At 42.7% G+C, this 13,287-nt stretch overlaps 1 long non-coding RNA gene across 1 annotated transcript in view; it reads left to right on the top strand.

Annotated features, from left to right (window-relative positions):
• Positions 1–11,407, top strand: part of LOC309807713 — a 69,161-nt gene extending 57,754 nt beyond the window's left edge. The window contains exons 2-3 of the long non-coding RNA XR_014294654.1: positions 6,584–6,710; positions 11,250–11,407. This is a non-coding gene — a long non-coding RNA (uncharacterized lncRNA). The remainder of the gene's footprint in view (positions 1–6,583; positions 6,711–11,249) is intronic.
• The last annotated feature ends 1,880 nt before the right edge of the window (positions 11,408–13,287 follow it).

The raw sequence follows: 13,287 nt of genomic DNA, 5'->3' as shown, positions 1-13,287 counted from the left end.
ATTTTGAGTAGTTAGGGTTTTGTAGGATGCCCACTACTAGAATTTGTTTGATGCATTTTTCATGATAATATTGGGATTATGTGTTTTGGGGAGGAAGACCACAGAGTAGAAGGGTTATTTTGTCAGATCACATCAAGTGTACAAAGTATGAATATGCATTATGAATGCTGAGGTCGACTTGGATCACCAGGCTGAGGTAGTGTTTTTCAGGTTTCTCCATCGTAAGATGACTGTCTTCCCTTTTTCATACTGTACTTTTTTGGAAGGAAGTCAATATGCTCAGCCCACAACTAAGGAATAGGGAGTTATGCTTAAGATGGAGTACTACATAAACTATTTGGAATTCCTTTGCACGGGAGATTTATCCATTCTCCTGCATTTATGTATCCACTTATTTATTTATATCAGAAGAACTCATGGATTTTTATTTTATACTTTGGGTTATAATCTAATTCTACTTTAGTTACTTTATTCCTCAAATTGCTCTAGTCCTGACCCTTGTGAACTCTTTTCAGTTGGCTCTTGTGCCACTCTGAGGTATCCCCATCCTGTATTTTTTTTTGGAACTTCCTTACTTTCTGACACTATAAGATGGTCTTGTATATAAATCTTGTATATTTACTGCCCTAGTCCTAGAATCAGCTATTTCTTCAAAGATAACTAGGTCTTTTTAGTGGAGAACGGTATTAGACAGCAGGATCTGGGTGTGGGGTGTGCTAATTGCTGCTCGGATGTCATTGCTTCTAGATCTTCTCAGCTGACAGAGCAAAGAGATAATATGTGCGCACATTACCCATGTATACGCACATATCTATAAGTATCTCTCTACATAGCCATGTGTATTAAGGTAATATGAAGCAATATTAAGCTAAACATGAATGTATATTGATGTTTCCAACTTTAATCTGTTACCACATAGATCACCTTAGCCTCATCTCTTGCTTATCTTTAAATTTCAACTCCAGCAAAACACTTGGCTTTTAGAAGTATGAAAACCAAATTGTAGCAACTTTGGGAAGCCACATCATCTAGTAGAATAATTCTTAAAGGGCAAGGTGTATATCATCAAATTTTAATTTACAGTCAGCAGTACTTTTTAACATCAAAAGGCCTCCAGACCTCTGCTTCCAAGAAGATGAAGTAGCCCATTTCTCCCAGGTTCTCCCACTTAAAACTAAAACCCTGAACATAACAACAAACAAACATAGGAAGACGCTGAAAGGTGGAAATGAGAAGGCAGACTTAACTAGGGACTTTGGGACTTGAGGAATAACATGGTGATGAGTCCCCTGTATTTCCTGTTGCTTCCCATACATCCTGGAGAGGGTATTACAGGCACCCCCAATCAATAACCACCAACAGAACAACAGACAAAAAAGCTTCAGAAAAAAACACAAAACCCTGTTCCCCCTAGCCAAAGTATGAGGAAAGGGGTTGCTAAAGACAGAAGACCATTTGGGCAATAATATACACACTACTCGAGCCAAGTGCCAGTGGAATATACACACTACTCGAGCCAAGTGCCAGTGGAATATTGCACCCATTCCCTATGTCCTGTCGTTTCAGTTGGGCCAACGTAGGATTTGATCTTCCACACCACCCCACTCCTGCCCTCCAGAAGAGCCAGCGCTCTGATTCCCCACCAGGGTTGTTTCAGTGTGGTCCAGTGGTGAGCTGAGCCTCCACCCCTTTCCATTAGCAAACAGACTTTAAAAGGTGGTGCCTGGGCTTCCCTGGTGGCGCAGTGGTTGAGAATCTGCCTGCCAATGCAGAGGACACAGGTTCGAGCCCTGGTCTGGGAAGATCCCACATGCCGTGGAGCAGCTGGGCCCGTGAGCCACAGCTACTGAGCCTGCGCTTCGCAACAAGAGAGGCCGCAACAGTGAGAGGCCCGCACACCACGATGAACAGTGGCACCCGCTCGCCGCAACTAGAGAAAGCCCTTGCACAGAAAGGAAGACCCAACACAGCCAAATAAATAAATAAATTTACTTATTAAAAAAAAAAAAAAAAAAAGGTGGTGCCTGACAGGCTTGTTAACACTGGGCTGCCCTCACACAGTCGTGGGGTCCAATGGTGGGACTTAGCGTCCATCCCTCCCGGACATCAATAAGAATAGGATGTTACAGGTTGGAGGGAGTAGGCACCCCACTAACCCCCAACACATGGTGTCAGTGAGACCCACTGGGGTGCTGAATCCCCAGAACCACCCTGAGGCAACAAGACAGAACGAGACGGCACGAGCAGGGCGAGTCGTCAGTTCTCTTCCTCTTACCCTGGCGTCAGTGGGGCCAGCAGGGAGCTGACCCTCTACCCACACCCGGCATCAACAAGAAGGAATGGAGTGGGAGGAAGGAGAGCAAACACTTCACTTCTCCCCTCCCCTGTGTCAAGAAATGTACTGGGGAGATGAACTTCCACTCCTACTAAAAGGCAACACAATGATATTAATGTTCCCACTTTTGGGGGGAAGGTGTCAGAAGGGCCAGTAGGATAGCTGAACTTCTACTTGATCTGTCTGCAGTGAGACAATGTAAGTGCCCACTTTTGCTGGGGTATTGTCAGTAGGGCCCAATGGAAATCTGTACATAACCCCCCAGTCCTCATACTACGCCTCAAATAGGATGACTTCCTTCTAAAAAGTAATAATAAAATTAAATGGGTTACAGACTCATATAATAACTCAGAATGTTTAGAATACAATGGAAAAATACTCATGACACCAAGAACCAGGAAATCACAGAATAAATGAGAAAAGACAATAAACATACACCAACACTGAGATAAAACATCTATTGAAATGATCAGACAAGGATTTTAAATAAGCTGTCACATAAATGCTTCAATTAGCAATTATGTGTTCCTTGACAGAAATGGGAAAAATAGAAAATGTAAACAAAGAACTAGAAGCTATAACAATAAAAACAAATGAGAACAGTAGAACTGAAAAATACAACAATCAAACAACATTGCTCAAGAATAGTGTGGAGGGCTTCCCTGGTGGCGCTGTGGTTGAGAGTCTGCCTGCGGATGCAGGGGACACGGGTTCGTGCCCCGGTCCGGGAGGATCCCACATGCCACGGAGCGGCTGGGCTTGTGAGCCATGGCCGCTGAGCCTGCGTGTCCGGAGCCTGTGCTCCGCAATGGGAGAGGCCACAACAGTGAGAGGCCTGCGTACCGCAAAAAAAAAAAAAAAAAAAAAGAATAGAGTGTAGATTACAAAGCATAGAATCATGAACTTAGAAGAGATCAATACAATGTACCAAATGTACAGAGAAAAATAGACTGAGGGGTAAAGATGGGGGAAAGAACAGGATCTCAAGAACCTGTGAACAGTAACAAAAGCACTAACATTCATGTCATCAAAGTTCCAGAATGAAAAAAGAGAGCAAGTAGGACTGACAAAGTATTCAAAGAAATCATGGCTAAAAAGTTCCCAATTTTTTAGAAGACATAAACACAAATTCAAGAATCTGAACAAACCCAAAGAGGAAAAATGCAAAGATATCCTTGCCAAGACGTGTCATAACTAAACTTCTGAAAAGTAGAGACTAAAAAAATCTCGAAAGTGGACAGGAAGAAACGATGCATTGCTTATTGAGAAACACCAATTCCAATGACAGCATATTTCTTGTCTAAAACTCTGGAGTCAGAAGCATTGACATAACATTTTTCAAGTGCTAAAAGAAAAGAACTCTCAGCCACAAATTCACACGTTTTATATCCACTTTCTTGTTTGACTTACGTTAATGGAGTACTAACTCATCCTTCTATATCCGGGACTGCCATCACCCTTCTCCAAAAATCTAGTCACAGTATTTCCAGAGTGATCTTTCTGAAAATGAAACAAATGTTTCTTATAAAAATACCTGATTGTGTTATGAAACTTTTCTCTCTTCTAAGTTACCAGTTAAAATCCTTCAATGGATTCCCATCTTTCTTGGAGTAAAACCTCACATCCCAACTCTCTTTGTCCTTTTGGGCTGCTGTAAGATTATACTGCAGGTTGGGTGGCTCATAAACAGCAGGAATTTTTTTCTCACAGTTCTGGAGGCTGCAAGTTCAAGAATAGGGTGCCAGTATGGTCAGATGAGGGCCCTCTTCTGAGTCACAGACTTCTCATTGTAACCTCACATGGCAGAAGAGCTTAGGGAGCTCTGTGGGGTCTCTTTTATAAGAGCACTAATACCTTTATCATTTCCCAAAGGCCCCACCTACTACTACTATGACCTCCGGAAATTAAGATTTCAACGTATAAATTTGGAGGGGAACACAAAGACTAGACCATAGCACTTAGTATACATACATGGACCATTCATGGTCTGGCTTCTACCACCCTCTCCATTGTCTTCTTTTCTTACACTCCAGTGAGCATTTCTTTTTTTTTTTTTTTTTTTTTTTTTTGTGGTACGCGGGCCTCTCACTGCTGTGGCCTCTCCCGTTGTGGAGCACAGGCTCCGGACGTGCAGGCTCAGTGGCCATGGCTCACGGGCCCAGCTGCTCCGCGGCATGTGGGATCTTCCTGGACCGGGGCACGAACCTGTGTCCCCAGCATCGGCAGGCGGACTCTCAACCACCGCGCCATCAGGGAAGCCCCAGTGACATTTCTTATACTGATTATGAATGGAACTCCTTTCTGGACTGATCCTTAACCATTCATTTTCTGGCAAACATGAATTTATCTTCTCTTTTCCTCAAAAATTCACCCTTCCTTCATGTTACATATCCATTTCAATTGCCTTCTACAGGAAGCCCTACTGATATCCCCCATATACTACTGTCCACAGCATGAATTAAGGTCTTACCGTGTCTTTCTATATCACTCTGTAATAATTTTTACGGTAACTATGGATTTTCTTACTTGAGTGTCACAATACATTGACTTCTAGGTGGCACGATAATGATTTTAGTAACAGTAACACTGGTGCCTAGTTTAACCCACGGCATACTTTAGGTGTTCAATAAATGTTTGTTGAATGAGTGAATGAATGAATGAATGGATGGTCAGTTTGAAATCTTAATCATGTTACTTTTCAAAAATCTGTTAAAAAGATACCCACAGTTTTCCAGAAGATTAGGGACTTAGGATCTTCAACTTGATTTAATAGAGGAAATTTTTACTCATACATCATGCTTAAATACCTCAAAGTAAAACCATTAACCCAGGAATTTAAGGTTACCCATTTGGACTTGCAAGCCAATAATTAATATCTCCTGCCCCGACTGTATTAGATGGTTTCAATGCTCCACTCATATCTCCCCAGCACTCATCATTCCAGTATATGCTGATAGACTCATGCTACCACCTGCAATTATCCACCTTAGGGCAGGCCAGAAATGTACAGGAGTTAATGTATCTGGGTGTAGCTTTCAACCAAGGACAGAGGGGACTGGAAGATAAGTACTTCAAGTTTCTCACCAATTCTTGGGATAACTCTGAGACATGTTCTATAGAGTTTCACAGAACTCCCCTGAAGTACTGGCAGCAGTTTCCTGCAGGAGTAATTTATTCAGTAATGCACCTCTGTTGGCTTCCTTCCATGCCTCCATTCTCAATTCCCACTCCACTTCTGAGTTTTCTGGAAGCACCTCCCAGATGAACAGTTTGCATTCAAATTATTGCCTCAGGTTCTGCTTCTAGGGGAATTCAATGTATAGCCTCCTAACAATCCAGTGCTCCTTACAGAGCCATCACTGGTACAAGTACCAAGGCATGGCACATTATGTATCACTCCTCCTAAACCCTAATATTTTTAAACAGATAGGAAAGAGCATGACCTTGAGGAGAAAAATCATTTATATGAGAATGGCCAATGGATAAAGGGAAGGAGAGACAGTGCCATTTGTTTTCCATTAATGATAGTGTGAAATTTATGGGCAGATGGTCTAACAGGTGTGACTATAATTTGAGGAGCCTGCTCCCTTGGTTACAGAAGACTGCTATTGTAATTATTATGGAAGCACAACCTCATGACTTTATTGCTTCACTTGATGTAGCCTTTTCCTTTACCCTTAAATCTTTCTACATCACTGAATTGCAGCCAATAGATTTATTTTCTCCCTATGGCTCCATCACAAAAAAAAGACACACATGTGCACACACACACAGAGTTTTGTGTACGCCAGTGCTAGAAAAGACAAGCTCATGGTGCATGTATGCAATGGGTATTGTACATTACAGGTCTCTGTGAAATAGTCTTCTGCAGGTTCCTATGTTTATTTTATGAATAATTAACTTTAGTAAAGTTAATTTCCTGAAGATCTTGATGAAGACTGAAGAAAGGAAGTAAATTTTAAAGAAAAAGACTTAGAAACTTGCCCTTTTTGCCCTTTCTTTGTGTCTTAATGAACAAAGGATAACTGGGACTTTTTTGAAGTCTTTGCTTGAGTTGAAGACACAAAATGCAACCTGTACTCTTATCATAATATGTTCAGTTTATGAGTACACAAACTTATAAACTGTGAATTTCCCTCAAGTTATTATACCATTTAGAAGATGTTTGCTGGGACGTTTACTTAAAACCAAACAATTGAGGTCTATATGTCCAAATAATTTCCTTCTCTCTTTCTGTCTCCATTTCAGTTTCCTGAGTTTCTGGGAAGGCCTGGTTTCCCCAAAGGAACGATTTCTGGTAGAAGTCTGAAGGTCTGACCCAAGAAAAATAATCCAGTATAGCCAATGAATTGAGGACAAGAAGTTTTCCAATCAGGTAGGAACATTTAATCTCATACATTGCAATCACCTTAAGTAAGGTGTGCTGATAGCTGGATATGATTTAACTTCTTGGAAAATGATGCATATATAACCTGCCCCACAAGGAAGCTGTTCTCAATTCCCTTAGTGGTTGTGGTGTTTATCAGAGAGTGCCTTGGGGGAAGATGAATACAATAACAGTATGATGCTTTTCTTTTCATTTTTAGCTCATTGTTGCCAAGTACCCTTGGTGACCTTGGTGCCTGTGGTTTAATCCCAGGAGGTTAGACATGTGGAACAGCACATTAACCCTTTGTAGTATTTTCTCCCAAGACAAATCATTTTTATAGGTTGTCTCCATGGTCTTCTAGTTGCTTATCAAACTTAAGCATCAAGTCTTCTAAGTGAGCAATAGCCCCTGTCAGTGTGAGGAAATCAGCTTGGTTCTTATTGGGGCACATCTTGGTCTTGGCACAAAGTGAGTTCACATAGGGAGTTAGAAGGAGGAGAATGGGGCATGCGAAAGGGGAGTTCTGTGTTCTCATTTACCTATGTATGTTGAAACTCCACTAACAGTTTTATTTTCATTAGCAATTTGTGATAAAAACTTAGGGTAGGGCTTCCCTGGTGGCGCAGTGGTTGAGAGTCTGCCTGCCGATGCAGGGGACACGGGTCCGTGCCCCCGTCTGGGAAGATCCCACATACCGCGGAGCGGCTGGGCCCATGAGCCATGGCCGCTGGGCCTGCGCGTCCAGAGCCTGTGCTCCGCAACGGGAGAGGCCACAACAGTGAGAGGCCCGCGTAGCGCAAAAAAACCAAAACTTACGGTAAAGGGAATAATGAGGCTGTCCCACTATATGACACAACAAAAGATAGTAGTGACATCAAAATCAGGGCCTGTCCATCTCATTTGCAGTTATATACTCAGTGTTTAGCATAGCATTTGATCCCTCATCAGTATTCAATAAGAAGATGTGTGTTGAATAACTTAAGGATGAATTAATGAATGAAAAAAGTTAATATGGTAGAAAATGTGTTTTATCCTTGTATTTTCGTGTGTTGACTTCTGTATTTCAAGACCCAGCACTGTAACTGACACATAGAATATAAGCAGTAAAATTTGCTGAAAGAATGAATGAGTCCCCACAATTCTAAGAAGAATTTTAAGACCAACACAGACCCCATATCTGCCAAGGTCTATGACAGAAATATCCATAGAAGAAAGCCTGATCTCAGCTAGTGGTAGAGCTGACAGAATTTATCTAGTTTTAATAATTTACAGCTCATCCCATTACATCTAGGCATAGTACCTACATGAGCCATACAATTAAATGTTGACTGAAAAAAAATGCACAACCTAAAAGTTGAGAATTATGTTTTATTTGGAGGACATACTGAGGACTTAAGTCAGGAGACAGCCTCTCAGATAGCTCTGAGGGACTGTTCTGAAGAGGTAAGGGAGGGCACAGGGTATTTAGGGGTTTTTGCAAAAAAAAAAAAAAAAACCCGGTAGTTGGAACATCAACATCTAGCTCCCCCAAGGTAGACTGCAGTGTGTTACCCTTCCCTCGGCCTACCCTGGGGCACCCTGAAGGGCCTACGGGTCTGAGTGTGGCCCAGCAAGCCCAAGGGAGCCGGCGGGTCCTCAGAGTTCTTGTCCTGAAACTGGCGCTGACGCGACGGGGCCACGAGTCTCTAGACACTTACTGCCGTTAAACGAATGCAGAACTGCGACTAAGGCCTCAGGGAACCTGCTTCACGCCTACCCTTCTGGATGCCAAATCAAGACCTTACGTTGAGGCTAGGGCCCCCGTTGAGATTCCCCTTAGCTCTAGAGCAGGGCAGGAAGAGCTGCCACCCAGGACCTGGAAGCACCCTCTTTCTTTCGAGAAAACTCTTTTTTTTCTCAGAGCCATGCCTGCAGGGACTAGAAACACGGCAACAACAGTGTTTTTCAGGTTTTTTCCAGCTGCAAGAATGGAACTTTCAAAATGGGAAAACCAGGCTTTTCGCTATAGACGCCATGTCTAGATTGACACGCAGCCTAAATACGTGTGTTTTCTAACAAGTAAAAGAGACACAAGCTACCCACTGTGCCCTAAACTGAATCAACTTTTTAAAGCAGGGTGTTCTGCGACTAGCGAACGGCCTCAATGAAGGAATGCCTTCGGTCGGCCGAGGGGCCTGTGTATCTTCCAGTATCCGGCAGTGTTACACGAAGAACTGTTCTTTAGTTGAAGTTGCAGTGCAAGCTGAATTTCCCCTTGAGGTATGGTGACCTCAGGTATGAGGGCCGGGGAAGAATTGCCTTCCTCCCCTTTGAAGTCCCAAACCACTACACCCAACATGTTTGTCTTTAGTTGAAAGTGGTATTTAAGGTGAGGATTTCAGCCATTTGGGAGATTTACTGAGTTCTCCTGGGTCTCTTCCATGTATACATATTATTAAATTTTGTTTGATTTTCTCCTGTTAATCTTAATCTGTCTCATGTCAATTTAATTCCTAGACTAACCAGAAAAATCTAGAAGGGTACAGGAAACTTTCTTCCTGCCCAACAGGCATTATAGTGCAGGGCACATTGCCTGCCTTTGAAAGCATCTGAACTTCTACACATTGAGAACCCTCTCCTTTCCATGCCCCTTTACCATAGGCATAAAGATTTCTGTGCACATCGAGGCTGAGAAGAACTCCTGAGTCCATCATTGTTTCTCCAGGCAGTCATGAAGACTGTCAGAGAGGAAGAACTTTTCCTCTGCCCTTCTGTAGGCAAATGGAGCAGGGGGTCCCCAAAGAAAAAGAATCAAATATAACTTTTTGACATAAGAGAAGCCATTTTAAGCCTAAATCATTTGTGATCTCAGCCTGGTCATGATGCTTGCTCTTGAACAGGTCTCAGTAATTAATGATCTTGTGAAATAAAATTGTCCCTTACCATCTGGTTCTATAAGAATGAAGTCACTAGCCACTGTAGTCTCTGACCTTGACAAAAAAGTAATCACTTGATCTAAAAGAGAACTGGAAATTTTTCTTTGAGCCAAATTTGAGGATTATAACCTGGGAAGAGCATCTCAGAAAACTCTGAAAACTGTTCTGCCCATTAGAAACCCAGGGAGGTGTATAAGTTTTTTTTGAGACAGAGGGCTGTACATCAAATGACATGTTATTGAACGTTTACATAATTCAGATCTAAGTGCCATCCTGCTGGTCATGTAACCCCTTACAAGGTCAAGAAGAAATGTTATCTCTTAAGGAGGGAGTTGTCTTGTTGATGTTAGGAGAATGTTGCTCTTTATGGTTGAGCAAGTGTCCCCGCCTATGGGGGAGGTTTGGTCAATGTATAATGCAGATGCACAATGCACAGTGTGGGGAGAGAGGAGACCAAAGGGCAGAGAAGAGTTTATGTTTAAATTTCTCTTGTCTTGCCATAAAATATAAATTTTGTTTCACAACCTTCAACACACCCTGAATGAAATTCAGGACAGAGATCAGGAATGAGGCAGTCTATGCTCTGGGAAAACCCAGCAGAACAGGCCTTCAGATAGTTAGATATTTTCAGAAGATTTTATGAGCCCAGTTTCTTTTATCTTCTCATATCTAGAAAAGCACTAAAATCATTCATGGAGACATCTGCTCCTTGTGACTAGCAGCCACCATTTCGTGACTAGCAGCAAATTTCTGCCAAAATGTGTCCCTGATTCCATGTGTCCCCCTTCACCAAAATCACATACATGCTGACCTTCCCCCTAACTCTTTTGAGCAGTTCCTCAGAGCTATCTGAGAGGCTGTTTCCTTGGCTATAGTCCTCATTTTGCCCCAAATAAAACTTAACTCACAACTCTCAGTTTGTGCTTTTTTTTTTCAGTTGACAGTTTAAAACTTTCCCAATTTGGCTGTTCAAGGAGCCACCGTTTTGGGAAAATCCCTCGTGTTCTCCTTACTTGCTGCAAGTAATAAAGCCTTCCTTCTCCTGCCCTTTGGCTTGGTTGTGTCTTTTGGCTCAACAAAAGAAGTGTTTCAGGTAACACTTTCAGCTGGTCTAAGAATTAAATTGACGTGAGACTGATTAACAGGAGAAAATAAAACAAAAGTTTAATAATATGTACATCTAGGAGTCATTTTTGGCCTAAGCCATTTTGCAACCTAAGCCTGGCCAGGATGCTTGCCGTTGAAAGGGTCTCAGTAATTAATGATCTTAAGGGAACAAAATAATGCAGAATCTAAGGACTGTTTTCAGGTAAAAGAAGTAACAATAACAAAGATAATTGTAAAGACTCCCAGTTCTCTTTCAATGGTAAAGATTAGCCTGATCAACTGGGAACATAAGGAATGATGATATTGACCTTTTCTGACCCTCATGACTTCAGTCCACTAAAGCTTGGACTCTGTGGACCACCCAAACCCCTTCATGAATATGCATATACCCTTAGCTTAAAAATTCCCCAATTTTGCTGTTCAGGAAGACACTGCTTTGGGAAAGACCCCCGGTGTTCTCTTTACTTGCTGCAAGTAACAAATCCTTTCTTCTCCCAATCTTTGTTTTTGTTGTGCCTTTCAGCTTGACACCCACCAAGAGGCAAACCCAGGTTTTTGGGTAACATTAGCTCTTTGGCTGGCAATGAAAATGACATAAGGCAGATTAACAAGAGAAAATTAAATTATTATGTGCACATGGGGAATTCACGTAAGTATGAAGAATTCCAAAGACAGCAAGACAAGGTGGCATATATATATTCTTGACTAAAGAGAAGTGAAACTGAGCAGGACCCTGTGGGGCTCCTGGGCACTAAAGTCTTTCTGTGTCCCCCATTTCTTGTTTGCAGGGACTAGGCTTCAGCCTCTACAACCTTCCCTGAATTCCAAAGGGTAGGGTCAGATAGTTGCTAATCAGGGAAGGGAGGGGCTGCAGAGACAAGGGAGGAACTGTCAAGAAACAATAGTGCAGCTTTGGGACAAGATCCTGGTTCTGCCTCAAGGGAAACATATACCAATAACTGAGCTCTTCTACAGAACTAAAACCCCCAACAAATGGAAGATGTTAACTACTTGATGAAGCATCCTTCATTCTAGAGAGAAGGTCACGGTTTGATAACCTTGAGAAGCATAGAAGCTCATCAGGAGACCACCTGAGGCCAGATTAAAGGATTGCAGGCCCTGAACACACCATAATCCTTATCAGCAACCCTGACCTTGAACCATTGCTATAAAACTCCTCACCAAGTCCCCCCAGGTTGGGACACACAGTTTTGAGGGCATTAGCCTGCTGTGTCCCCCTTTGCCTGGCAACACAATAAACCTATTCTTTTCTACTTCACCCAAACTCTGCCCCCGAATTCGATTCCATACCAGTGCACAGAGGCCAAATTTCGGCATCAGAAGGAGGTATGGGTCTGAAATTTCAAGGGGAAGTAAGGTAATTCACAGGAAGTTAAAAAGAGTTAATGTTTGGTAAACAAATGTTTGCTGATCCATCCAAAGACAATGAGCCACAGAGAGAATTTTTTTTTTGCGGTACGCGTGCCTCTCACTGTTGTGGCCTCTCCCCTTGCAGGGCACAGGCTCCGGACGCACAGGCCCAGCAGCCCTGGCTCATGGGCCCAGCCGCTCCGCGGCACGTGGGATCTTCCCAGACCGGGGCACAAACCCGTGTCCCCGGCATCGGCAGGCGGGCTCTCAACCACTGCGCCACCAGGGAAGCCCCACAGAGAGGATTTTGATCAAATGGGCTTTTCAATGTTCCTCCTGTTCTACCACACCTAATATTATACTACATTTATCTCTAGTGATAGCTTCTTCCTAGGACAGGCCTCCTGTCTTAAATTATTTTAGGCAGTAAGGGGGAAGTTTAAAGGCTCTTCCTGAGTCTTTTGGGCCTGATTGGTTTCTGCTCAAAATAATCCACATGCCATAGTGGCACATCTTGTGGTGGCCTGCACTTAGACCCATTGGCTCCCACGTGCAAATGAGAACCATGCAATGACTCAGGGAGAGCCCTGAGCACATTATTCAGATAGACACCAACATGATGCAATTCTTCTTCGGTGTGTTCAGTGAGAGAAAGCAATCCAAGAGGCACTGCCCTTTTACTTTGGGGGAGGTTGAAAGTCCCTTCTTGGAAAGGAAAAAGAAGTACTTTTAGAGCATTGAGAAAACCTAAAACCTGTGAGTCAGTTTTTTTAAGTGCAGAGTTAATTTTACCCAAACGTGTTTTCTTAAAAATTGCAACCAGTCCAGATCAGTCTCTTCGAGGGGTGTACCAGCTGTGATATTTGCTGACTTTACACTGTTCTGAAGTTGAGGACACCTTCCCTCTACTCAGTTAATGTTTATTTTTATTAACTTTCAAAACTGTTTTAAGTAGGAGATCTTTTACTGGAGCCTGAGGATTGATAATGTTAACCCCTGTGACACTGCTCTGTTACCTCACATCAACCAAAGAATTGTGCAGGAGCTGATCACATACCCTGTGATTCCCCTCTCTCACCTGGTATTTAAAAATGCTTTCATGAAACCCATCAGGAAAGGGGGTTCAGGTGTTTTGAGCACTAGCTGACCTGAACTCCCTGCCTGGCACCTTCAATAAACGCTGCACTTTC

The sequence above is a fragment of the Mesoplodon mirus genome (assembly GCF_964341445.2).
Source record: "Mesoplodon mirus genome assembly, chromosome: 7".
Taxonomy (NCBI): Eukaryota; Metazoa; Chordata; class Mammalia; order Artiodactyla; family Ziphiidae; genus Mesoplodon; species Mesoplodon mirus.
The sequence above is the reverse complement of the archived record's forward strand: the minus strand, read 5'-3'. Positions and strand labels throughout refer to the sequence as shown.